This window comes from Coturnix japonica, chromosome 9 (assembly GCF_001577835.2).
Source record: "Coturnix japonica isolate 7356 chromosome 9, Coturnix japonica 2.1, whole genome shotgun sequence".
NCBI classification, from domain to species: domain Eukaryota; kingdom Metazoa; phylum Chordata; class Aves; order Galliformes; family Phasianidae; genus Coturnix; species Coturnix japonica.
The window spans coordinates 20,572,255-20,597,217 of NC_029524.1; the positions used below are offsets into that span (position 1 = coordinate 20,572,255).

The 24,963-nt window shown below is 42.6% G+C and overlaps 1 protein-coding gene across 1 annotated transcript in view; it reads left to right on the plus strand.

The window, feature by feature from the left end:
* The first annotated feature begins 871 nt into the window (after positions 1 to 871).
* Positions 872 to 24,963, plus strand: part of GPR149 (G protein-coupled receptor 149) — a 47,009-nt gene continuing 22,917 nt past the window's right edge. The window contains exons 1-2 of the mRNA XM_032446454.1: positions 872 to 941; positions 12,315 to 12,393. The gene's annotated coding sequence lies outside the window, so the exon portion shown is untranslated. The remainder of the gene's footprint in view (positions 942 to 12,314; positions 12,394 to 24,963) is intronic.

Consider the following 24,963-nt stretch of genomic DNA (forward strand, 5'->3'; position numbering starts at 1 on the left):
GAAGTCAGGGATGTTTTAAATAGAGGAGTATTTTTGCCTCCTCATTTAGCCCACTGTCTTTTATTGCTGTTTGTGCTAAATCCTTTCTGACATCCTAAGAAAGTGTCGATGGCTATGAAATATAGGACCTAACAGTGGCCGTCATGACAAACAGAGTGTAGGAATATCCAGATTTCTTCTTGAACAAAAACATGTTTAATTCTATTTACTGGTGTGAGAAGAAGTCCTCTCACTGATGGCAGTCTGAAATCTCCTCGAGCACAAAGGCTGCTCAGCAGGCAGAAGTGTAATGGCCAGCATGAACTACAGCTGGTGTTCATCAGTGAGCATATGGAGGTGAGGTGATTGTCAGCAGTTACTGTGTGCAGTCATGGAAAAGTTGGGAAAAGCTCTGCTCTCTTCAAGGTGATGTTGAGAGGCAGAATATTCCAACTACCCTTAAAGTTCACATGCAACCGTGTCTTAACTTTGTAGTCTGCAACTGACACTTTAGTTAGGAAGAATGTTAATGTGACAGCATGTCCCCTCTGGTGAGGAAAGGGAGGTGACTTCAGGCAAACAGCTGTTAAATATTTTGACAGCAGTCAAGTTGGTAGATCAAAAATCTCACACCTGACTCCATCATCAAGCAAAAATTCAAGGCCAGGCAAGCCAGAAATGGTCTGCTTTTAGGCAGCATTTCTTTGCTGTTATCATTATATGCTTGTATGGGAAATTGGTGATCACAGCCTGAACCTTTGCTTAATCAGCTGAGGCAAGTGTCGGGTCAGCTGTGGGAGCACAGGTGAGAGTAATTTAGCTGTGCTCCCAGAAGGGGTGAAGCTCGACTCCACCTCCTCTAGACCCCATTTAAGGGCTGACCACCACTAAGGCAGTAGCTCTTGGAGACTGGTCCATGATGGAGATTGTATCAGCATTTCCCAGTGAAGGCATCCATATTGGTAAGTTTTTCCCTATAACTAACATTCTGAATATTTGTTACCATCTTTGTATCATTCCACCTTACAGTGCTCGACATTTGTTACTTGCTGCCTCCAACAAGTCCAATGTAAAAAAGTTGAATGTTATAAGAGAAGGAACTGTGACTCCTATTCCATCCTGGGATAAACCCAATCAGTTGATTCTACCCTCAGAGGGGTTTCTTTATAGTCCACAACTGGGTGAAGGTGTGTGTAAAAGCTCTTATTCCCTATACTTGTCATTATCATGAGAAATTCAGCTCAGGCTTGTGCCTGTAGCATGGAAAGCTTCTTAAAAGAAAGAAAGAGAGAAAGGAAAGGAAAGGAAAGGAAAGGAAAGGAAAGGAAAGGAAAGGAAGAAGGAAAGAAAGAAAGAAAAGTAGCAGATGTTGTGCCATGAGTAGGAGGCTCCATCAGCCAGGGATCAGTATGTTGCTGAGGAAAGGCCCAGGAAATCATTTCTCCCATCTTCTCATAACAAAAGAATGAAAACACACAGAAACAAAAAACACAGAGGAAAAGTTTTTGAACAGATTTCTGATACTTTACAGCCTTTGGTTCAGTCCTTGTGTATGTCTGACTGTGCCACAGAACAGTGTCTCACCTGGGATCCCAGGATGAGGCTGTCCACCTAGAAATTCCTACAGCTGTGCTCTGGAACAGAGGCACAAGGAGATGTCCTGGAGAGGACTCTTGAGACCTGCTTTGAGGCATCTCAAATCTCCAGCAGAGCTCTAAAGGCGATGAGAAGCTGCTTTCCTTTGTTAGAGCCTTTGGGGAGATCTTTGACATTCTCATTAAACAAAAGGGAGTGTATTAAAACAAACAGCTTTTTGTATTGCTAAACAACTCCAAATGCCTTCAGAACTTGCACAATACAGACATCTCTGATTTGACAGAGATGATTTTTGAAGAACTGACTTCACATACTGGTTTTGTTCTGCTCTTGCTGTGGGGTGAGCAGTACAAATGCCACAATGAAACAAAAGAAAAAGCTTTCAGCCAAATTCTCCACTCACAGCCCTGCAAACCCTCCCAAGCCAACTCGATAGCGGTATCAGTACTGAGGAAAAATATCTGAACCCCTCAGATCCCTGAAGTTTCTGTACCATTGGTAGAATTAGGGGGACATGGAGTGGTTCACTGGTCTCAGTACAGAGGGGCCAAGCACCACAATGAGTCTCGCTGTGCTTCTGGACTTGCATGTTGTGACACAAACAAGAGTTAGTAGGTTCTCCAGCAGAGCAACACAGCACCATGCTGTGCAGCCATGGACAGAGCTGGTCTGATCTATAAATAAGGTAAAATAAAGAGTGTTTCTTGACTCAAGGTGTTTGTAATCTAGGTAAGTATGTCACACTAAGCTTCTATGAAGCAAAATAAGCTCTTCTAAGGGACGGGATAGGAAGTAATCCAGCCTTTTTTTTTTTTTTCATTTCCTTTGGTGAGCCAGAACCCAAATAAATGATCTGCTTATCTGTGCATGTAGAGAACAAGTTGAGAGTCATATTTTAACTGATGAAGTTACTGGAAGGAAGAATGTAGGCACTGCATCTTTTGGTTACCCATCCCTGTTACAGTGAAGTGAAACCATGGCTGCTGTTAAGATTCCTCAGCACCTAAAAAAGCCTTAGAGGTGGTCCCTAATCTTCCCACTCCGTGTTGAATGGTTTTGCTGCAGCCCAGCTTTGTGTAAGGAGGCTTAGAGGAAATAGGTCAGTTGCCACATACCAACCTTGTCTAAGGTTTGGTTTTGTTGCTTTGGAAACTGAAGTACAGGGGTGAGAGTTTGGTGTATTTCTGAATGTCATCAGCACATCAGTGCACATACTGCGTGCATGCTGTGGAGTGGGCCCTGACCTCAGGGGCAGCCCACAGCTGGAGCCAGGCCTTGGGCTGCAGGTGTCACAAAGAGTGCAGTTGTTCTGGCTTTTGCAATGCATCTCAATTATGTTTGGAGGTCACAGCAGCATCTTGCCGGGCAGGGGAACTGCACCCTTTTAAAACACCATTAATAAAGCAGCAGCTGACAGTCTTGCTGCAGTTTCATTGTGTCTGTTTTGTTTGTTGCGGTGTGCTGTGATGGAGACGTTTCATTGCTGCCTGTGGAAAAAAACTGATCCACCCTCAGCTTCCTGGACTTCCTGCTGTAATAGAGATGGAGGGGATGTGGGTTTAAGTATGTTTTGTGTGTGTGAGAAGGGAAAATGTGACACGGAAGTATAAGCTCAGATTCAGAAAATAATGAGGAAGGTGTAGTTTAATGTAGTGACCTATGAATAATTAGCCAATTTCTTTCTTGTTTTTTGTCACCATGTACTGTTTCTTGTAGCATCTGAGCACAGCAAGTATTAGAAGAATCTCTGCTTGACAGGGAAGGGCAGACAAGCACGTTACATTGCTCGCTGCTAAACTAAACTAGCAGAACGGAGACGAAAAGAACCTATTTTTGCCTTCCTAAACTCTTCAAAATCAGTGAAAGTCAACCTTGTGTTGGGCCTGCGGGTTAACGGCAGCTGGGCTGGACCCGGTGCAGCAGACAGTGTGACTGCAATTTATGCAAAGATGGTCCCGTTTTTGTTTCAGGGTTCGCCTTTGGGTAGTAGAGTATTAATATGTGAAAGTAGCTCCCTCTAGTGATGAGAAACGGTCATAATTTCCATCTCTTTAAAGCCAACGCAGTGAATAACGGTAACTTTTATGTTATGCTGTCCGTTGTACAGACATGCTTATAGCTCATTCAGAGATACAGTAACTTGTGTGGGTGTCTTGCTTACACAGCTTGCCGAACTGAAGAGCTCACACTGCGGTTGATCAGCACAACACTACAGTGCTTGTGTTATCTGAAGAATAGCTTAGAGTAGAACTTCGAATGTATTAGCATTAGGGTGAATGTCTTCATGCCTTTTGTGTGTTTTCTGATGTTTTTGTGATCCCCTTGTTTTAGTCCTTCTCACTGCAGAAAATCCCCTGCAGCATTTCACTACTTTGCTCCTTTGGTTTGTTGCTGAGGTGAAAACTGCCTATAATTCCCATTCCTCTTTTTCCATGGGGCGCAGAGCCTGGTCTGTACTCTGAGAACTGCAAAACCTTTGGGGACTTTATGCTGGAAGGTGCTGGGTGTTGTGCTTGGATCCAGCAAAGCAGCGTGATTTTGTGGTGTGCTTAACTCCATGCACATGAAGAGTGTGGTTGTGATTAACAGTAACAGTCATGGGACAGCGGCTGGATCTTTTATAAATCTCTTTCACCTTATGCAGAAGATGTAATTATCCTTGAAAGGCCATTAATGTTGACATTTAAGGGGCATTTGTAAAAAAAAACATCTTTGAAGCTTAAAAAGTAATTTGCATGATAAATTTTAACCCTGAGTTTTTCAAGACTTGTAAGGAATACATAAACTCATGCATGACTCTTCCAGTTTTTGTTACAGCTTTTTTTTTTTCTTTTTCTTTGCTATTTGCTTCACTTTCCCCCACTCTAATTCACTGTCAGTGATTGCTTTTTAATAGAAGTCATAGCACTTTACATTAAATAGTCAGCTTTTTGTTTTCCAAATGCACAGATACACAAATGATGGTATGATTTCATGATGAATACTTGCATGCTCTGTCTCTCATACACATGACTTCAGGCAGTTGTTTCAAGCTGTGTCATGGGAAGGGGTATTTTTAACTGGAGAGACGGGGCTGTGATCGGGACGTCAGGTGATGGGTCAGTTGGAAATCTGCACTTGGAAAATAAAAATGTGCCCCAACTAGGAATATTAAATATATATATATAATCCTTACTTTTGCTCTTTTGTATTTCCTTATTCAGTTAATTTAAAGGTTAAAAGCCATTGCCTCTCTCATGTTCTGTTACAGTTCAAGAAGCTCACAGTGTTCCTGAGAGGAGCCCTTTCTTTGGCTTCAGGTGTCTTGGCCCTCTGAAGTTTTTTAGCAGTGTTTTTTCTCTTGACAGGACACATTCTAATTGATTGCTCTGTGCATTAGTATTGCAAGATAGCAAGTCTGAAAGCCATTTTCTGGCATTAGTATGTGTCCCGAGAAGCTCTCTGTGGAGACTGGATTCCTTGATTCCTGTGGCTGAACTTTCGCTGCAGAAGCTGTTTTGATGCTCTCCCTCTGCTTTTAGGGATGTTACTGTATATTTAAGGAGGTAGAAATAGAGCGAAGCTGCTGAGGCTGTTCAAGAAAACTGAACTTGAGTTATCATGACTGAAGGAAGCAAAAGCGAAATAGAATGTGCCATTTGCTGTCCTTGTCACCCTGTTTTCAGTCTGAATTCAGTGCAGACCACTACAATACAGGGAGTGGTGTATCCTCATTTCGAAGCTGCTGCTTGTGCTGCTGTGGCTGATCTGCTCCATGGTTTTGCACTCTGAACACTGGGGGACGCTGCTTGCTCACCTCTTTGTAGCTGTACTTTGGAACATGCAGTGCATGTTGTTCCAGTCAAACTCAAGGGCTTGAATTTATGTCCTATTCCTTCAGATGGCCCTCAGCTTCTAATGCTGTATTCAGAAGATACAGAATTCTGCACAGTAGGATTTTGTAGCTTATTCTTGTTAACTGAATAAATGGGTTAAGTTGAGCTAAGTAATGTTGCAGCAATGCTGGGGAGAAGCTTGCACTTAGCTTCCTGTAAGAGACTCTACTGGGTTAATAGTTGTATATGTGGATGTATATCTAGGTCAAATGCAGGAAGATGAGGCAGTGTCTTGTACTTTATGGCCTGATTTTACAAGAAGAAAGGACGCTTTCATATCCCTGCACAGTCTGTGTGAGGGTGATGTGTGACTGTCAGGAAAGCTGGGATTTCACCCTGCAAGAAGTGGGCAGTGAATGTCCATCCTCTCACTTGTGAGGTCTCACCAAAAGCAAAAAGGCCAAAACCTGATCACACAATTTAATGCCCTTAGTTAATAATATTGTGTTCTGATATATTGATGTTGCTTTATTTCTCTTTACAATTTATTAGTGGAAATTCAATTAGTATGGATGAGATATTAATCTCAGTGCCTGCCAGGTGATCTGTGGCTGCATTACTCATTGGCTTGTATTGATTTTGGAACTGTTGTGTCTTTTCGTGCATTGTCTGTTGATGCTGATTTTATTGTTTCATTCCAGAACGAGGGAACAGTGGCATAAATATGACCAATAAAAATTCTAGAGGGGAGCAGCTGTTAACACTCAGCTGATGTAGGAAATTCTACCTTTTGTCTTACAGTCACAAACGTAATGCCAGTTCCACAGCTGTTTGGCTCCGCCTGCATAAAAGGAATGCTGTCCTACTAACACAGACACTCAAGGTGTGTGTTTTCAGGTTGGAGCTTGTACTCTTACTGCCTTAAATCTGGCTTAAGGCTCCGTAGCTGTGTTTTTCTCAGTGAGAATAACACTTGCCTGCTTCCAGAAGATGGCTTTTGGCTGCGAAGGCCTGAATTTTTCCATAATGCTTGGAACAATTATGTTCAGAACCAGCTGATGAACTGCTCGTGAACTTCTGAACTCTTAGCAGGTGAAAGCTAAGTGACAGATTGAGGCTGCTGTGCTTAGTTCTTTGTGTAGGCACTTACAAAATGTGAGCCTGCTTTGTGAGAAAGTGCTGTGGTTGTTTTCAGAGCGCCCTGTCCTCGTGCTGCAGAGCCTCAGCTCCCAGCCCTGCAGCAGTGCTCTTTCTGGGAAGTGCATTCCCAGGCACAGTCACACTGTGCTCCATATGCTGAGAGCAGTGAGGGTGGTTTACAGCGTGAGCAAAGTGTGGCAGGTCTGGGTGCAAATACAGTGAGGGACCCGAGGGGGGCTCTCAGCATTTCGCCTTCCCATTCATGCGTCACATTTCTCTTGTATTTGAGATATGCTGTGCTCTGTGGATCCCTCTCATACATCAGGGTCACTGCGGGAGCTTTCAGGACAGCCCCCCACTGGCAGAACGGTGGTGGTGTCAGCAGTCAGAGTAGAATCAAAAAGCACATGCAGTAATTTTGTCCCAGCCTTGCAAAGCTGTACCAATAGTAATAGTTTGTGGTTTGGTTCTCCCTCCCAATAACCAGCGCTCTGCAAAGCCCAGGATTTCAAAACCTTGGGAAACTCTCTTGAGTCGTGCTTTTCTGAATGGTGTTACTGCATTACTGGAGTATTTGGGTTAAGGAGCACCCCAAAAGAAACAGCTGAGTTTAGAGTCCTGATTCCTCCTTTCCTTTTGATTAAATAGACAGTGTATGTGAGCTGGGCTCCTCTTCAGAGAAGTGTTTTCCTGGGATTTTGATATTCTGCTCTTGAAAGGAGTTGCATTGCAAGGAGCTGGAAACACTGGAGTTCAGGAGTGTCCTAGTGACCTGTTACTAAAAATAATAGAACAGTGGGGACAAACTGCAGCAGAAGTAAAAGCGTCCCCTCCCCTGTTTGGTGTCTGGGTACATTTAGGGTGAGGCTGCAGTTCGCTGTCACAAAGCTTGTGAACAGGAAAGGAAAAGCTGTCCATTACAGTTATGGTGCTCGGTGCTTTTTATCCATCAGATAAAGATTGTAAATTTCTTTGGGGGTTTTTAAAACATGTTTTTTATAAAGGCATTCTGTACTTTTTCTTTCCTCGGAGGACAGTAAATAACTGAAACATCTTCTTCTAAATCGCTATTAGCATGGGAAGGAGCATTTGATGTTTCTGGTTTACTTTTTGCTGCGTAGTGAGCTGAAGGGAAGAAGCTGGCAGTATGGGAGGAGTGGCTGTGCAGCCGTATCCTCACAGTGTGCAGATCTTAAGGCAGCTGCTGCCAGGGGAGCTGTGAATTTCCCACTGATGTCAATCCGTTACACACGCACATGAAGCTGACGCAGACGTCTCTGATTAAATGGGCAGGGTGGGCCCTTGCTCTTCTAGCAGGCACAGTCTTCTCTTTTAGCCCTTAAGATGAAGACAAGCGTTCATTCATTTTTACTGTAGATGTGTTATGTACAGTTCTGTCTGTTGTTCTGTTTGTAACTTGTTTAGTAAATTCCAGCTGTTGAGAGTAAATATGCCATTTTCTCTGATTTGGAAGAGAAGTTGGCTCTTGTCCTTTCACGCTGTTTCATCACTTGTACTAGGTTTTTGTTTCTTGTTTTCCCACTTGAATGTCTTGCTACCCTTAAATGTCCTCACAATATTGATATGGACCAGTATTTATCATATGCCTGCGACTGCATTACAGCACCGATATGAAACAGCAGGCACACAGCACAGTGAGTCGCTGCTCTGATCAGAAAGCGAAGCTGAATGTTGGACAAGAAACTGCACTAATATTGCAGTAAAAGTTTCCTTTTCTTTTATACTGGCAAACTTGTTTTAAGGTAATACAAGCTTGTTGTCAGTAAGCTCAGAAAGTATCTGTAATGATGATAGGAATTTGTTTAGGCTACACTCAAAATTCTACTTCTCCCCACGAATGGCACAGACAAGAGAAGTATGGCAGAATTGTACCCCTATAATCCTGGCTGGGAATGTTTGGAGTAAAGGAGTGATGCAGGATTTCTGACCTTCATACTCTGCTGTTACCTTAGCAAAACAACAACAGGTAATGACTCTTGTGGAAAGTTTCTGGTTTTAGGGTTTATTTGTTGTCATTGTAATTATTGAGTTGAGTCAACCTTTTTGATACATCTGCAGAGAGCTGAAAGGTTAAGTGTTTTGCACACTGTCTTGATGAAACCTTTTCATTGCATGCAAAATGCAGAATTTCCACGTGTCTTTGGACAGAATCTCCATGTATTTACATCGTTTGAAAATGCGTCCTTGAAGCTGCTTCATCCTTGCTACCCTGACATCCTATTCATGGGAAGTGCCTGTTAAATCCTCCCGTTACTTCAGGCTGTTTTTGTCTGTCTGTAAAGCATTTATTTCATACAAATGAAAATAGTAACCTTCCCTATTATTGTTATTCTCTTCTAGAAGGATAATTACTGATTCACATCTTTCCAAGAATGATGTTAAAAGAAAAGCCACTTCACCTGCTTAAAACTGTGTAGTAATCCCGTTCAAACGATTTGTAGATGTAAGACCATTAAGAGTGATATAAATACGCTGTTACCATGGGATTGACTGCATGTCATCCGTGGCTCACCTCTCCCCATGAGACGACTTTCCTCTCATTTCCTGCCTCTTCTTTCCAGAACACAGGACAGCAGGGGCGGTAATGGTGATATCTGCAGCTGTTGTTGCCAGAGAGAGAGGGCTTCCCATGTGTGTGCATGTCCACATGTGCTGTGCTGAGCCTTGGGGTTGTTGGTTTTTCAAAGCTATTGGTTTGGGTATTTATACCGGAGCTTCTGATGTGCCTCTGATCTTTTGAGGGTTAATTTTGCATACACAAAAACAAAAGATGAGCTGGAATGAGATCTCCTGAGATGTAATTTCCCAAATAGGATATTTTACAGCCCTATACATTCCAATCAAAAATGCAGAAGAGCTGCATTATTGACAGAGGTGGCACAATCCCAGCCCTGATTATTTCTTGCCTCTCCTTTTGTTAGAGGTGCACCATTGACTTGTAATATCTTTGACCTGCTAAGAACCATTTTCAGTATGTTGAGGTGTCACCTTGCTTGTACCAGCTGATGTTTTTGGAGGCTTCATTCCAGTGTCCAAACCCCTCACCTCTCACCCAGCACTACAGACATAATCTTAACGAAGGTACTTGCAGAAAGTGCTTTTGCACATTTGTCTGGGAGTTGCGTATGCAGTAGTACCTATTGCATGTTCATTTCTTGTGTGCTCAGTTTTTGCATGCTTGTGATTTGATGAGTCTTCACTTATTGAAGAGAGCTCAGACCCCACCAGTATGATGTTCACACCAGCATCGGTTGGTTTGTTATGTGTTGTAAGGCTGATATACACATGGCTGATTCACAGGGATACTCTGTATTTACTGATTGCTAAGAATGAAGTCGTTTCCAGTGGTGGGCCTTGAAGCCAGACTGCTGCCTGACACCTTAATGTTCCTACAGGACAGTGCAGCTTGATTTTGACCTCTGTGGCCTTGAATTACTATATAAGTAGAAATATTAAATAATGGACATGGAGTACCTGTTGCAGTGTATTATTTTGGTATCCCCAGTGTATTTGATGACTCATAATGATTTCAGTGGAATTGAGAAAATAAGGTTTGCATGGGCAGTGAGCTGCAGCCTGTTCAGGCTCCAGTAGTGCACAGCTCAGCACTGAGATTAAAGGAGGTAAGAGAAGGATGCCAGTTACTTCAGGTTGGGAAAGGCTGTACATCACCCTCTGAGATGCTTTAATCATCATCTTTTCAAGTTTATCATGGATTTTTATGTCAGAAAATCAACCATGATTCCTAGAGATGCAATTATTTTGAGTAACCAGTGGGCAGCGTGAACTCCAGTGATAGGACTTGAGCTACTGTCATCCATTAATTTTGCACTTCATTAGATTGTTCTGCCAAAAAAGGGACCAGTCCTGCCACATGTACTTCTGGGCGCTGTCTTAGTACTTTGCTGCACTGCAGATAGGCCGGAGCGTAGGTGCATTTTGCAGTGGCACAAACCTGAAATAACTCCGGCAGATTCTCCATAGCAGTTCTGGGTACGTGCCTGGTGTAGAAACTAGCCCTGTATTGCTGCTTTGTTCTGGGAAGGCTGCTCGGAGGCTGTTCTCAGAAGGCCGCAGAAGTTACTGAGCCCTTGCTGAAAATTTAATTTAATCCTGAATTCTTTTGAGGTCTTCAGTCTGACTAAAGACCTCAGAATTAGTCCTGACTTGCAGACCATCAGCACTGTGCATGAGCTGCGCTTTCATTGTGTTCGTTGTGTTCTTTTATTAAAGAATGGGCTTTGTGAAGAACAAAGGCAGTAGCTGAAACAAAGCAGATACCTGTGTGTATTATGCAGTGTTCAATTCTTACTGTCTCCTGCTGCTGTCCGAGCTCAGGGCTAAGCTGGTTTCACTGAAATGTCACCATAGCTGATGGGCATTTTCCCCCTGTTGCTAGTGCTAGTGAACAGATCTCTTCAGCTCTCAGCACCGTCCTCTCGTCCTTGATTTTAATCTGCAGAGGAGAAGATCTGAGAATTAACAAAACGATTCACTTCTCTTGGCATTAATTTCTTTGACCCCAGCACCAGCTCTTCCTCATGGCTCATTCTCCATACATCTCTGTGCCTAGGAGGAACAGCCAGGCATGGCATGTGTAAGTGAACTTCCAGCATGCTGAGCACATTGCAATTCCCAGCTCTTGTCCATTCTCTTTCTCACATAACATGTTGCTGGAGAAACAGAAACATTTAATATAGCCAGGAAAGCTTCAGGATTGGATTTACTTTCTCGTCTATTTACCTGTGATTTATGTGCCCCAATAATGAAGTGATTTTGCTTTTTACTTCATCTGTTTTAATCTTGAAATTAAAACTTATGGCATCATTTTTCATATGGAAGCTGTCATTTCCAAGCAGCGTTCCATCTCAGCTATGCTGGATGAGAAGGGCCAGTAGCACGCTTGTTTGAGTAGATGGGTAAATTACTTCAAAGTGGTGTCTGGTCTGAAATTGGTTTGTAAGAAGCCATTTAATGCTGGCTCAGAATCTGGGGCAGTGCTTTTCAGATTAAACTCCATCAAACTCACAGATAATTTCCAAGTTGCCTACCTTTAGAAACAATGAGCTTCTAAAGATGTTTTGTCTGGGGAAAAAAGAAATGCAAACCTGTCTGTGTAACAAGATCATTTGTACAGTTCATCTGTAAGAAGAGCATGTTCCCGTTCCCATTTTTACAGCCAGTTTGCGCCTGGCAGGCAGCACAGCTGCTGTTGAAACACACTTTTTGATTCTTCTGTTCATCATTTGCTCACCACACTTGGTTCCTTGTTTTTGCTTTTATGAAATTGAGACCTTGCTTGGGTTTAGGTTTTGTTTAGTTATCCTGATTGAGATCACAAATTATCTATCGAATGAGTGAGTGTATGAGAAGCTGCTGGTCAGTTACTTGCAAGGGTACATGCAATTATTAAGTTTGCCAGTTTTAATGTTCACTGTGGAGACTGTAGTTAAGTGCTACTGAGGAAGGAAGTTCAAGTTCCGTGGCTCTAACCAAGCAGTATATGTGCTTCATGTACAAAGGGTATCTGTGGAAGATAAAGAGCGTTACAGGCATAAATAAAGATCTGCTATAAATGTGCAGCACACCAGTCTTTCAGAACAAGATGCTGCTAAACAGTGTGTCTGATACAGACCACTGTTTTAAGCATTCTCCTGATGGTAAATCATTTTACTGTAATGTCTGACTCTGGGTTACGTAATCGAGCCTTTTTCCTTTGCAGCCATGAATGTTGGAAATGACTTTTTTTTTTCCTTTTAATAGATAATTAGATTGGAGGGCAGCCAGCACAGCCCGTCATCTGGACATCATCAAACAATTGTAACCACAACTTCTTCCTTCGGTGAGTGAGCACCCAGATGACACGTGGCTGCAGACTGCAGGGGATGGCTGTGCAGGTCGAGGTGCTTTCAGGGCTGTGCCTGTTTCAGGACTTTCATGGAGTCTCTGTATTCCTAACACTGATATGCAAAGGGAAGTTAAGATGTCCATTTCACTGAGTACTCCCTATGTCTTGCCACAACTATAAGTAAAAAGTGCAGATGTTCACAGGGGATTCCAAGTATCTCTTGGTGGTGGTCAACAGTTTTCTGCAGGTGGCTGTGAAGCTTCAGAGTCTTGTGGCAAATGGTACTTGGTGTGCAAGGAGGAGCCCAGAGCCTGAGGTCTCAGGTAAGGTTGTAGACTAATATGTGGGACATCTTTTTGTTCTTTGGAGCCCAGGTCTCATCCTTGTTGCTGTATATTTAACATCTATAATCAGATATAAAGTAATTCTTATTACAGCAGCTCTTACCACTTCATTTTGAACTTGCTGTATATTTTGTATTCAGGTACAGGCAACACATTCCAGGAAAAATAATTGGATCCTTGAAAATGGGAGTACGTAAGAAGTACAGAGTAAATGCATTTACTTTTGGCAGACATTCTGGGCAGTGTAGTACTTGATCTAGGGGAGTAAGAAGGCTATTATCATCCATTATCTTTCTGTGCTTAAAGCCACATTTTCCTGAGTGCTTTTCCCCTGTGTGAGTGCTGATACTTTCAGCATAAGGAAGGATCTGAGGTTCCCTTACAGTGATTACACTGCATCACCTCATGTTCTCGAATGTAAGATGCACTGCCAGTCGCTCATGGACAGTGACTTTCAACAGGCAGAACTATTTGAAGATCAGAGGTTGCTAGAAATAAACAAAGAGTTTATAATGAACAGAAAAATGAATTCATTAAAAGAAAGTGCTACGTCTGAGAGTTCAGGAAGACCAGGGAGATGGGAGAATTGCAGGCGTCCAGTGGAGTCGGGTCTGGCAAAGGAAATTTAAAAAGTGCTGCAAAACTCCTTAGTCACGTAAATGAGTAATTTTACAACATACAAATGTATGATTTGCATTTAACTTTCCACACTGGTGAATTTTTTGCTAAAGTCAATACAACAAATTAAAATACTGCATATCAAATTGTGGTTCCTCCTAGTGAATATTGGCAAGGTACTGTTGCTTGCCATGCCAAGCAGTGAGGAGTCATAACTGCTCCAACAGAACCCTATGTCTGGTTTTAACATTTTTTGCTTTAATGTCACATTTTTATGTGGTTCAGAATGTCGGGAAAGCAGCATTACAAACAGTCTCAGCTTGGTTTAAAAAACATTGTTTGGTAACGTGCTCCTACTACAGCTTTATTAGTCTGTGCATATTTAAGTGGTATTAAACGTATGATTACTTCGTGATTTGATGCTGGAATACTGATGTCAGTTTGAGTTTGCTCGCACAACAAATGCAGGTTGCTGGTACTGGAAAGGAATTGATTATAATTTTTGTTTCATATGAAGACCTGCATGTGTGTCACAAAAGACTTCTGATCTCACCATTTCCATTGAATGAATTTGAATGAAGGAGTACTTTACAAGGAACATGAATATGGTGAATGGCATCCTGAGCAAATGTCCGAATTACTGCCTTTCAGAATGCTGGGTATTGGGTACATTCATAATGGACAGATTCCCTGCTGGTGATGGGCACTGTATGAGAAATAAGGAATAAATTGCCAATGGAAATTTGCTTTATATACCATGCTGATCTTGATACATATCCTTACTCGGGGATCCTCACTGCGTACTTAGCTGGCATACCAAATGACATCCTAGAGCAGGCTGATCCTGGCTGTCAGTAACGCATTTCTTTTTCCTCCTCATCACACCTGTCATCTCCTCCATTTGCATGCTAGCCCACTGCCTGTGTTATTTAATCATGATTATTGAAATGACGAATGAGGTTCTGCAGAAGAGCTGTTTGTAAATATCATCTGAGAGCGTGGGGAACGTATATCTTTGCTCTGGCTTTGTGGAAGCAGTACCACCCATAGTGAATGCCAAGCACCACAAGTTTAGAAGGGAAAACAAGGACTGAATCTGTGTTTTGCTGGAGATGAGCCGTTGTGTACTGTGACAGGCACTCAGACCACATTATCCTTGTAGATGTATGACTAACAGAGGAGCCTTGGGACTTGGCAGAGCTAATTATGCTGAGAACTCAGTGTCCACATGTGGATTTCTGCCAGGCAGAAAGGAACGGCCACGCACGCTCAGCAGATGGCCCTTAGAGAGCCCCGAGCTCAGCAGGGCTGGTGCTGCCTCACAGCTGTGCTGCGTGCTGGGCACCGTGTGCCGGGAGACTATGGGCAGCCTTGCTGTTATTCATGCAGTCCATTTTCATTTGGGAGTACTGAAAACTTTCCTGATGTGATTTCTTCACCAGCACAACTTGCAGTTGCCTGTGTGCTCTCATGATTTCAGCTAGGCTGCCTCTTCCCCACCTGTTGTGCTTCTTTGCTGGGCTGTTACAGACGTGATGCATCATGCAGGCCTAGCAATGGTAGTGCTGCAATTACTTCGTACACAAATGTGTTTTTAACATGCTGGGTGGCAAACAGCAAACTCTCCAAGAGCAGGTTGTTTCTGACAGAAGCCAGGTTAGTCCATAAAGCACTCATTGTTTAATCCAGATTCTTGCATCTTTCTCTTACTTAGCAGAGTTAGGATTGTTAGAATGTAGGCTAATTACTAATGAAAGGAATTTGTTCAATACAGCCGGTATAACTTGGAAGACTGTTGTTGTGATACTCTGCGTTGGAGCAGAGGGCGACTTATTCACAGGTGCTGAGCTGCAGCAGAACGTGCTGCTAACCTACAGCTTTGTCTGGTTGAATTCCTGAATGCTTGTGCGATGTGCTAAGATGCCATGTTTAAACAAAAGCATTTGCACCCTTACATTTACTCACTGTTACCCATGGGGCCTGCAGACAGAAGTGTGCAGACACAAGAACACATGGCTGGCAGTGCCCATGGCACATGTTTGTGTGTGCATGTCTGCAGGGGGCTTTGCAGGGCATGTGGAGCCATTTCATGTTTGTGTTCAAATACTTTAGAGCAGTTTATGCAAAAACAAGTCTGATTGAAGTACTGATGAGGTCTCTGGGTTCACTGTCAGCATCGTCACAGTGACCTTCGCTGACTTATTAACTTAAATCTAGCAGTACATAAAGGCCATAACAACTCTGAAGAGGCTGGGAGAACAAAAAGGCTCATAATCATTTCATGGAAAAGTGGTGAAATGGAAACACACAGTTTACTCTCATGAATTTTCAGTACACAGAATAGAAGTATCAGCTACCACTGGATTCTTGAAGGCATGTGTTCGTACTTTCATTGCTTGTGCCATCACAATTACTGCACTACTCCATTTTAATCATGTAGAGGCTGCAGTCATTTTACTTTATACGCACAGCTAGAGAGATGTGGGAAAAACCAGGTCCCAGGAAAGCCAGCCTTAAAGCTGAGGTTTTCTACTCTGTGCATGATGGAGCAGTTAACAGGAAAGCAGATTTCTTACACTATTTTCAGTGAGTGCAGTAACTGGCTTTGCACTCAATTAAGAAAGTTGTGGAAAGTCTTCTGTACTAGGAGGTAGCTGAAAAAGCCATTGGCCGCATTGGCAAGCACAGGTATATGGTGCTGACTTGGAGTGTCAGACTGGGATGGGCAGATGTTTTCTAGTGAAAAAGAGTGAGGTGATGGTTTATTTGGATGGACTGTTCTGAAAAGACTTGCTTTCATTGAGCAGGGCAATGTAACACCAAAGTGGCTGCCTGTGCTCCCAGGTGCCCACTGCAGAAGGGTGGAGGGGCTCAGTGAGCAGTACCGAGCTGCTGTCCAGAGATTTTTGTTTGAGGTGGGGGGGATGAAGGGAAGGTGGACAGAATGTCACAGAAATACAGACTTGAATGTTGTCTCCCTGAGTTATACTTGGTGTCATGACATACATAGCAGAGGATGGACTACCAGGGGCTCCAGGGCAAGTGATAACTTTAGCCCTAAAAGGCCTTAAGTGGCCTTGAGGCACTGATGTATGCTGCCTTAAAATCATACCAGAACTGCTTCAGAAAGCAGCTAGGTTTGAGAACACAATGCACCAAATAAGCTTTATTTTTTTCTAGGCTGTGAGCAAAAGGCACTAACAAATCTACCATATACGTAAATGTGAGGGAAAAAGTGCTATTTTTGCAAACACGAAGCTCTTCATACACAGTCTTAGTGCTGCTCCCTGTCTCCGTTTTGCTCATTCTTCATCTGTCCCATTGGCTTCATGCTCTCTGTGGCTGTTAGCTCCTGTTTACCTCTCCGGCTAATAACTGTAGGCTGAAGAAAGTTACTGTTTTCACACATGTAGCACTGAAGTTAAATATACGGAATCTTATGCTTATTTTTTAAGCAAGACTATAAGCGTACAAATCAGGCTGTTTTTTGAAGCTCAGTAAACATAAAGGAAGCAGCATTTTAATCAAAATGAAGAAGTGCATCCTAGTCACATTTCAGCACATGTATATTTCATAAGTACATTTTCTGCAAAGCAAATACAGGGTGAGATTGCTGTTACATTTTCCTTGGCTTTTTCATCCCAAAGTAGACTGCCACTGCATAAACTAATGGTAATGTGATCCATATTTTCTAATTTATGTGGAAAGCAGACTAGTAATATAAAGCATTTTATGTCTTTGGTATTCTTGTCCCTTGCCATTTTTCAACAACTAGACTGATTCTCTTGTGTTCAGTTTGGTTTTGTGCGTTTGACTTTGTACCTTTAGTTACTAAAAATGCTGATTCTGAGGATTCAGTGAGATGGCACAATGAGACAGACACGTGGAAGAGTAAGACACAAGGCTTTGAACCCCCTGTAGTACAGGATAGTTGGGTAATGAAGATGTGGGCTCTCTCCCTTGAGCTGCACAGGGGCTGTGTGCATTGAGCACAACACTGACCTGAAGCTGATGTTTGAAATGGACCAATGAGAATCTTCACAAGGGCAGAAAAAGGGGCAACTGTCAGAGATGTTATAAAATCTCTGGAAGGGCCCAGCCGTTAAATGAATCCAAATGAGAGGTTACGGTGAGTCCTGCCTCACAGTGTGATGGAGCACTGGAACAGGCTGCCAGGCGGTTGAGGAGTCTCCTCTGGAGATATTCAAGACCTGCCTGGACGCCGAGCTGTGCGACCTGGTGTAGGGAACCTGCTGTGGCAGCGGGGTTGGATTCAATGATCTCTGGAGGTCCCTTCCAACCCCTACAATTCTGTGGCTCTGTGAAAACCTCCCATTTCCTCATATGTAGGTTTGTTTGAGACAGACACAGCTTGGAGGATTTTACTTCCAGGCAGGCAAAGAGCAGCCACCTGAGCAGCATGAAGCACAGTGAGTGGCCTTGCAGCAAACCCCTCACATCTCTACTGTTTGTCTGCTCTTTGCAACAGAAACTCAGCTGTCGACATTTATTTCTGCCTGAAATCTTCTTCAGAAATCTGCTATGAGTGTGTGATTATTTAGTGTTTAAAACGAGAAGTAAAATATTTTTCTTCCACGTATTTTTAACACATCGGGTAAGGGTCTGCTCAAACCTTTCAAGAAGCCCACATCAGACCTATGGGAGTAACAGTGTGTACTTCCTTGAGGGCTAGTGCTTGCTAGTTAATGGCCTCTGCTCTCCTCTTCTGGTGCTCTCCTCCCAGGGTTCGTGTTGTCTTTGTTCTAGGAATGGATTTTTCTTTAGAGACTTCTCCTTTGTACAGACTTTATTTACCTGTGGGCAAGGTACTGATTTCTTACACAGAGACATCATGGCGTTGCTGCATGAAGAAGGAACTTTGAGACACAGGGAATAATGGACTGCTGAAGGGAACCTGCCCACAGAACAACATGGCAGGAATCTGAAGTATGAAATGCTCATGTTTGAAAGCAGGCACTGTCTGGGAGTTCTTTCATCTCACACAGCCTGTTCAGAGCCCTCAGTTTCAGTTCTTGCTCCAGCAGAGGTTGGGTCATTACAGTTGTTTTCCTCTCACCCACACTCAGGTAGTTTTCCTTGGAAGAGTTCTTCTTCCCTCTGTTTCCCGCACTGCTGACAGGTACTTCTCATTTTTGGACACCTTGTGAATGAAAAACACTTTCCATTTGATAACAGTTGGGAAACTCTAAATCTCAGGCAGTACTTTTGTTGTTGCTTTGCATTCCATTGATTTTTTAATGATATCTTATTTACTGTGATTAGGGAGGATTTCCCCCTCATTAATTTGGCTTTCTCACCAAAAAGACTTCTGGCTGATGTAGAGGAGTGCATGTGGTGTGCATATAGTGCTGCCCGAGGCTGGGAGCTGCACAGGGCCAGTAGGAACATAAATAGAGGAACAGCACGTCGGTCCTGTGGCTCCCTGCATTACACAGCAGGACACTGTGCTTGTTCCTGGGTTTTCATGGACAACTCCTGTGATGATTTTGTTTCATGTTCTGTATTTAAGCACTGTGATTATGTAAGACCATCTGCTGAAATGTTTCGAGTTTAACAGTGAGGTGTTTGTGTCCCTTTGCCAGTGTAGTGTCATAATAACACTGAATCAGGGAAGTGTCTGAGTGAACTTAAAATTTGCAGGTCTAAGTTTCTCCAATAAGCTTGGATTTTTCTGGTTGGTCCTCTTAAGTAAATGATGTTTTTATGAAGCCTCAGTAATTAGAATCTTTTTCTTCTTTATCTGTGTTAGAACCTTATGTCTGCTAATGTCAGACATGCGCCTTTTCTTACACTGCATGTGAGCAGGTGCAGGGATTAGGAAAAGTGATTTCTGTTTTGTGGAATGGTTTATTTCTAATATGTTTGTATGGTTTAATTTTACCACTAAAAGATAACTGCATTCCTCCTTCCCGTTGCATATATGCGAAAGATGGACTCAGCTCTGCGATCCGTGCTGAAATGAGTAATCTTGGTTTGTTTTTTTGTGAAGTCTTGGCTCTTTGGGGGGGGTGACAACATGGTTCCTGGATCCAGACTTGCAAAATACAGCTATCCCAATTTCTTCTTGTAGAATTGTGTCTGATACATGATGTTGGGTTGTAGTTTTGTGACATTTTGTTGTAGGTGGGTCTGGCTGGAGAGTAATGTTACCAGCTGCTGGCAGAAGGTGGACTGCAGGATGTCCTTGTGCAGATGAGCGTGTTCAAATTACGGTGAGGTTGTTCAGGGTCATGAAGTACAGGTTATGGTGAAGTGGAACATGGAAAGCAGGATGAGAGAAGAAAAATAATACAGAGAGGCAAGGGAAAAATATGACATAAGGAAAAGAAAAGGCAAGAAGGTAATTGGAAGCAAAGATTTCAAGAAAAGAAAAATAGGCAATTAGGTGTGTGGGAGAATGAAATGGAGGAGTGAGATCAAAAGTCATTCTGAAGTGAGCAATGGAAGATCTGTGAGACAACCTCTGTAACAAAGTGAAAGTAAAAGAGTAGAATGATGGTCTGTTGGTAGATAGAGTTGAGAACACGATTTTTTTTTCTTCTTTTTGTTTCCTTTTCTGTTTCATTCTAAAGCTTCCTCTTACTACAATGCAATGTCTTCTGTTCCTTTTCCTGTATCTCTCCTATGTTTTCTTTTCTAAGAACATCAGAGACGTGTTTGATCATGACATACAGCTGACTGCAGCTTTTTCACTGCACAGTTGAGCTGGAAAGCAGCTGATTTTAAACCTGCTTTATTCCAGTTTGAAGACTGCATGGATTCACATAACAAATAGAGCTAGTATTGTCTGTCAATTAAGTCATGAGTCAGTAGGATCCCCACTCTATCCTCTGGGATGAAATGTTGGTGCATATCTTACTCTTTATGCTGCCAACTTAGATCTAAAGCTGAAAATGTTTTCATTGGAAACCATTGTGTGAGGAACTGATACTGCCCAGTTTGTTTCTGTGGTAGATGCTATCGCTGCATTAGATGCTCTTATTAATCCCTCTGACTGCTTATATGAAGTTATAAATTATACTTCAGCAGAGACCGGCTCCAGTGCCTTCTGGAGCTGAAGGATCATGTGGATGTAAGCAAGGAGCTGTGTGACGGAGGGAAAGGCCTGGGGAAATTGTAGCACTGCTCTTATTTTGAGACTTGAAAGAAAAAAAGGGCTCAAGAACACTGGTTTTGTTCTCAGACCATCACACATACCCTGGGCAGCATTAGAAGTGCTGCCAACAGCTTGCAGACAGTGATCCCTCTGCTCAGCACTGATGAGGCCACACCAGTGCTGGTCCATATGCAAGGGATGTGGGCACTCTGGGGAGAGCTCAGCAAGGGGCTACTGAGATGCTGCAGTGCCTGGAGCATTGCTGTGGTGAGGAGAGGCTGAGATCAGGGGCTGCGGGGCCTGGAGGAACCTTGGGGGCCCCAGCCATGCCCATCAGTCCTGCAGGAGCTTCGAGGGCCAGGAGCCAGCTCTGCTCAGCACAGCCCTCCCCTCAGGCAGCACTGCTGGACTGGAGCTCTACAGGGAGAGGGGTGGGCTGGGAGCAGCTTGGAGGTTGGGGGACAGGGCTGGGCTGCAGGGTGCCCTGGCCCAGGACTCTGTGATTCTTGGGAACAAATGTGTCATCTGCTGAGGCTTTAAGGAACAGGTGTTTTATGTTTTACTGATAATTCAAATCAAAAATTAATTAAGAAGCAGATGATGAGCCTGACCTTGAATCAGTTCTCAATGATGGCGTATTTTCTTTCTGTCTCAATGTAAAAACTCTGTTGTACTTCCTGAAGAGGCATGCTTTGAGTGGGCAGTGAAAGTCCTTCTTTTCCCTTATTAGGTCTGAATCAGTCTTTGCACATTAGACAGCTGAACTGCAGAAATTTTTCAGTATTCCTTCAGTTTTGTTTTAGTGACCCAAAATTAGCAATAAAATACATATGAGGAAAGCAAGCTGCCATGAATATATGAGGAGATTTTAAGTGCTTTCTTGCATTGCATTAACCCTCAGGCTGTGATGTTTGTAATAAATCAACCAAACCTCAACATACAAGGCATAATTGACTGAAAATCAGTCTGAGCCAGTCTGCATGGCCCAAGGGGCTTCTGGATGGATATATCCCTTCTGAGCACTGTATATTCAGATGAGAGTTTCCCCAGGTTGCTACTACCTTCCTGTCAATATTATAAGTTTCTCTTGAGTATTTTTTTACTTATTAGGGAAACACTAATGTAATGCATTCTGGATAAATAATTGCATAAAAATGAGTATGATTTTGAACAGGCAGACTTTTTTCTTTCCCTTTTACTACAATTTGTAAATATTTGCATGGTTTTACTTCACATTTGATAACTGTTTTTACCTGATAGGGTTTATATAAAGTCCCTTGAGAATATCTCTGTATTCACTGAGTGTTGGAGTGTTACAGTAATGCTTTGCCGGTCTGTGATGTTACAGTATTTGTCATGTTGCAAATAGGCAGAGAAAAGATATGTTGTTTCCTTTGATCTCTCAAACTTGAGTATGGTTATAAAGTAGGCTGACTGCTGTGCAGCCCCAGACAAAGCAGCCACAAGAACTGAACTGCTCAGAACTTTAAAAATGATGCTAGGCCTTACGTGGTATCAAATAGGTGCCTTTTGGCATTGAAAAGAATCACCATGGTGCTGACAGACTGAAACAATCTGTATTTCCTTCTACACCAGATGCAGTGGTCCAATAGCTAAAAATGATAGACTTAAGGGGATACACAAATGCTGTCTGGAGCTTTAAGCTATTGTTAATATTTTTTCTACCTTACGATACTCAGAAGAGTCAAGAAGCACACCCTGCAAGTGCATATAACCCACATGTTTTTCCAGTGAACTGAAATCTGTGAGTAGCTTTTAATAGCCAAACCCCCATCTAAGTGAGTCATTCATCAAGAAACAGGTGTGGCTGTATAAATACACTGAGAGGGCACCAGGAATAGAGTGAGGTGATTTATTTACTAACAACATAGAAGTGAATTGGTCTCAGTCCCTCTACAAACTTCCTTGCATTCTCATCATCTTCTCAGGTAGCAGTAGGTAGCTTTGATGGCACTGTTAATGGTTCGTGGTTCATATAGCTGTGGAAGCTGGCCCCAGCATCGCCCCTGGCCTGCCAACTTTTGGTGCTGCATGGAAGTTTTCAGAAGTGCTTTAAAACCAAAAATCCAATTGCGGATAAGGGAAGTTTGTTTAGAAAAATGTGAAGCTAAAAGCTGTCCTAAGCTGAAGCAAAGCTTTTCTTTTGCAAGTATGTACCGTCTAGTGAAACATAGTGGGAAGGTGCAACTGATTGCTTCTGGAGTCTGCAGTATCCCTTCCTTGCTTCCTTCAGATTCTATGGACATATTGTCCTTTTGAAGAGCTCATGCTTCAACTAAATCTTTCCATTAAAAATATTAAAAGTTCTTCTGTAAGAAGAATGGTCCATGTTCTTTGGATATCATTTATGATAATGTTTGTGGTTTCAAGATAAAGCAACACTGTCCTCTGTGCAAAAATTGCATCACTTCAAGAAACCCCAGTGCTAGAACAGTGGTGATTTTGTTGGTGTAAGTAAAAAGCAGCCATAACCAGAAAACGCAGTTTCTTAGCTCTCTAGAGGCATAACTGTGTTCCAAGCATTCAGTCTTCATTCATTAGAACTGGGTTTGATCCTGACTCCTGAGGGTGAATTTCCTGGTCTGCTCATTCTGCCTTCCTTGAAGGTTAATGGGAGAGAAAACAGTGAGAAAGTAACTACGAGAAGAGAAATGAAAAGGGAAGACAACCCACTGCGAAGCTTTTGAGATTGTGAGCGGGCAGTGAAATGTGCAAACAGAATTACAAATGGCTCCTGTGGTCATTAATTTTATTACTATTGGAAAAAGTTCAACGTGTGCAGCTGATTTTCTTGCTGCTTCCGGGTGGGTTCATAGCTGGGTCACTCCTTGCTTTCTTCCATTTTTTTTTCATCCTGTCAGAAGGGGATAATTGTTTCTTTCCAGCTGTTTGGATTCTCCATTTAACTCTCTCAGTGCTGTTTTCCACTGTCTAGCTTCTGCTAAAAGAGAAACATTTCCTTTTCTCCAACATGAGGAATATGTTTAGCAGTGTCTGTTGTTACATATACTGGATATGTGTAGTGATTAGGTAGGCTTGCACTACTGCAGCTGTGATACGGGTGTTCTACAGCTAGGAGAGCTGTGCAGCAAAATTAAAAGCATTCATATCATGCTGTTCCATGAATTATATTTGTGGCCTGCTGTGCTCTCTATTAGAAAGCAAACAGTTACTGTGAGGAGGTGTACTGAAGAATAGCATCCCTGCTAGCTGTCTGTCTCCTCCTATCAGTTCATTGAGCCAGTAGCTGCTCAAAGAAAGTGACGTGGTGAAGTGTCTTGTCTCGGGAGAGCTGTTACACCACAGCTAGGAGAATGTCTTGCTCTCCACACTATCCAGAACTGAGCTTCTCTCCACTTTAATAGCTGCAGATTTGGCTACTATCTCTGTCTTGCTATCGACTAGAAGAATTGCACCTTCCTGAATGCAACTGTCCCCTTCTATTCCTTGTAAACACTGCAGATTGCCTCTTCCTTAATAGCTTTTCCTTTTCACTGTTGCCTTCTTGGAAACATTATTACCGTAGAACTGCTTGTTTCTTTTCTTCCCGCCTTGCACGTTTCCTGAAGGACAGTACATGGTTATCTCTGGTAGTGTGCGTGCAGTGTAACCCAGTTGGGTTCGTTCTCATCTCAGCCATCCTGTCTGTTGCTGGCCATCCTGTTTTGACTGTGTTTTCATTTTTCACTACCATGCTGTTTATAGGGAGAGATGTACACATGAACCTTATAACCCACCCAGTGGAAACACTGGGGCTTACTCACTTTTAGCTTCATTCTTCTCTTATTACTAACACCACAGCCCACCAAAAATGTTCAGTTCACTGCAGTCTCAATCTACTATCTGTGTTTACAGCACAGAAGGGATTTATAGAAGTGGGCACTTATTGGAATTAGCACATCTGCTCAGAGAGGGTGCTGCTGCTCACAGGGACAACTTGTGATGTGTTACTGCACGGAGCAGAAATACACTAGCTTCAAAATGAGCATCTGCGCAGCATGATTCTGTTTTGCTTGAGTTAGAGACATTGCAGTCCAGCCTACAATGAGTATGTAAGTTAAATCACATTTTTAGATGTAATGGAATTATTTCTGATTTACACTGCTCTAATTGCTCAAATTCAGTAAGCACCCTTTTCCTACAGTGCAGCAATACAGCTGCAGAGGAAATGAATTAAGTAGAAGAGTGTCTGCCTTCTATTAGAAGCCACCATTGATGGAGTTCATCTGGAGCAAGTAAGCAGATGCAATAAGAAGCTGCAGTCTAAACACCTTATGTCCAAAAATGATGACTGAATCCAGTAGACCAAAAAACAATCATTTAGTTTGACATTTTTTGAAAGCCTGTTAAAAAAGAAATCTAAAAACAAGTGCTTTTGAGGAATAAATTACAAAGATATCTGTGGGGTTATATATGTTTATGCCAGCTTTTGACACAGTTTGATAGTGACAGGATGAGGGGAAT